Consider the following 3,015-nt stretch of genomic DNA (forward strand, 5'->3'; position numbering starts at 1 on the left):
AGTCAGCATGCGGCGCAGCAAGGAAGGCAGCAAGTCTTTGATCAGGTTTAACTGGCAAGTCAGGTCTTTGACATCTAAAGGGGAGGCTGAGAGGGTCTGAAGGGAACAACAACAAGCAGCTGAGAGAGAGAGAGAGAGAGAGAGAGAGAGAGAGAGAGAGAAAGAGAGAGGGAAACAGGGTGCCTCCTCTCAGGGAAGCAGAAGAGGAGGGGTGGGAGGACAAGAGCAGGGAACGGTGAGGATTCATGCTGTGTTAGCATCCCCTCAGCAACTCCATCAATACTGCATACAGCTGAGAAACTGGCAAAGGTCCTCCGTGCTGCATTTTCAGGCTCGGCCAGAGAAAGAGAGCGACTCCCACGACCGGTCAACTCAGTCTGCTGCTGGAGGGGCTCTTTGTGAGGGGCAGAGCACACACACACACACGTACACGCACGCACACACACATACAAGACACACTCTGACACACACTCTCTGGAACCTCTGCTGCATCAAGAAGCAGAGGAGGGACACACGATCTGGGAATACTCCAGAGGAGAGAGTTATCACCGGAGAGGGACAGCGAGAAAACTCTTGCTGCCATGCCCTGCACCGGAGGCTGAGCTGTGGGAGAGTTTGACAGGACCTCAGTGCACCTGCTCCATGCACACTGGTAAGCTGATTTATTCCTCTTACAGTCAGAGAAATGTAGCCCAGCTTGTTTTCCTGTTATTTTGAGATGCTGTTTGAATAACTGGAAAAATGTGCTAATTCATCTTTCTCCATTGCTTCATTCAGAGTAAATCTTGTTTATTTATTTGTCTGGGACTCAGTACTTTTTTTTTTTTTCCTGGAGTCACAAGCACAGTGTGTCCACAGTTTATCAGCTGAAATCACATAACAGAACATAGTCGATTCTCATCACTTTTGCTATACACAATAAATAATATTTACTAGTTCGAAGACGCAGATAGAGCCAGTGAATGTCTCTCAGAATATCAAACATTGTAAACATCTTTGCTGCAGAAGAATTGCAGGTATTTAAAATTGTGCTTTCGCTGAAACTGGGAAGTAGAGAACTGTTACGTGGAAGCACAGCTCCCCTGCAGGGGTGCACACCCCTTTTTTATAAAGCTCAGTTTTAGTTTTCCATGACATCATGGAGAGGTTATCGCTCAAAGCGGTGGCAAAGTGACCTGAAACAATTCGCTTGTGCCTTTGTCCTGCAGCTGTGGCTTTGGGGGAAGTTAATGCCACATTCAGCCATCTAGGGTTATATTCACGCATTTTAAAATGATGTCAATGTTGCTGTATAAAACAACAGAGGCATGTTTTTTTGATTCCACGTGGCAACTAAAGTGGTGCATTGTTGTTACAATTCAGAGTTTGTTTTTGGATTCCTTTCGAAGCTTAACTGTGACCTCGGTAATCTGGTGAAAATATGGGCTCACGCCTCGGCGCCACATTTCATCTTTGTTCAGGTATTTTCAGCAAGAAGTGCAGGCAAACATTTTTGTTGGAATCATTTAACAACAAGGAACAAACATGAATGTCTTAGAAGAGTAATTAATTTGCTTGATACCTTACACAGCAAACATCTACTTATTGGCAGTGCAGCCAAAGCGATTGAAAAGATGTCTTGTTGTGTCATTTTATTGTATTTATTGTATAAAACTATACTTGCACCTGGTAAAACTCAACAACTTCTTTACGCAACCTGAGGACAATTCACAAGGCTTATCTTGTTGCTCCCAAACCAGTCTGTGAGAGAGACAGGTGTGGCCAAATAAGGTGTTTGAAATGTATGTCCTTTTATCAGATCAGGACCAGAGGAATTGTTTAGCTACATGTAAAGATAGTGAATAAAAACAGAGATATTTGTTTGTTACAAACTAATTCTTGCCTTCATTTACCACGTTTGACTCAATTTAGATGTTACTGACATTGTAACCATGGCACACAATGATTTCCAAAAAAAATTTAATTTGGATATACATTTATACATCCTCAATATAGTTAATTAGGATCTTATGCTAACCCATATTGTACATCAGTATATAAAAAAACACTCCTTATAGAGAAATACAGTAGTGACTACTTTTCTTTAAGAAGAAAGTATGTGTTTTCATGATGAAGAGTAGATATTTAATCTTTTGGAATCGCAGTGAATCATTGAAATCACCCAAATTCCTTGAAGAATTAATTAAAGTTTTAGACACCAGAAGTAAATGTGGCGTAAAAATCTGTTAGCTGATAAAGACTTTGAACAAACATTGCCCTCTTGGATAGATTTTGAGAAATTCTGTCAGGTAGAGTGGGCAAATTTGTACCAAGTCACGTTGTGGCATTTGATGCTTCGACAAAGCTTCACGTTTTTTGTGTGAATTTGTGTAAGCAGGATGTGTTTTTCTATACTTTGCGTTCCTAACAAATATGTATGCTTCAGGCGATTTTTACATTCTACATGCAAAATGCAAAGAACATTGCATACTGCAAACCTGTGTCAGTTCACCTGAACTAACGGGCTGAGTAAGTAGAGCTTTAATCAGAAAATCAGCCAAGAGGTCCATACTAACTTGTGGGGAGCTGCAGGGATCAACAAGCTCGGGTGGGAGAATCTCTTGATGGGGCACTGCATAAATCTGGCTTTTATGTCAGAGACGTAAGAAGAAAATCTTGTGAAAATGACTGACACTTCCCTGAACACTAGGTGAGACATGGTGGTGGCAGCATCATGCTGTTGAGTTGTTTTCCTTCAGTAGGGACAGGCACACCGGTGAGAGTCGACGGTAATAACAAAAATGAAAGAAAAACAGTTTCAGCAGAAAAAGACTGAAGACTCAGGTAATAGTTAACCAACGATTTTTAACAAACAGAACAAGCGACAATAGATCTGCAGCTGCCTTTGCTGCGAAAAGTTGTTTTTCTCACAGTGTTGAAGCTCAAGACAAATCCCTGCCACACTTTTCAGATTTTAATCCCTCTTTCATTTTCCTTCAACTTCACATCTATATGAGCTATATATATATATATATA

General features: G+C 41.2%; 1 protein-coding gene across 3 annotated transcripts in view; it reads left to right on the forward strand.

The window, feature by feature from the left end:
• The window catches only part of aifm3 (AIF family member 3), a 25,155-nt gene continuing 22,140 nt past the window's right edge, over window positions 1-3,015 (forward strand). The window contains exon 1 of one of the 3 annotated variants that reach the window (XM_015027620.1): window positions 1-652. The gene's annotated coding sequence lies outside the window, so the exon portion shown is untranslated. The remainder of the gene's footprint in view (window positions 653-3,015) is intronic. The other 2 variants (XM_015027621.1, XM_015027622.1) reach the window with 2 other exon arrangements.

Source organism: Poecilia latipinna, unplaced genomic scaffold (assembly GCF_001443285.1).
Source record: "Poecilia latipinna isolate Pla-1442-1.1 unplaced genomic scaffold, P_latipinna-1.0 Scaffold104, whole genome shotgun sequence".
Taxonomy (NCBI): Eukaryota; Metazoa; Chordata; class Actinopteri; order Cyprinodontiformes; family Poeciliidae; genus Poecilia; species Poecilia latipinna.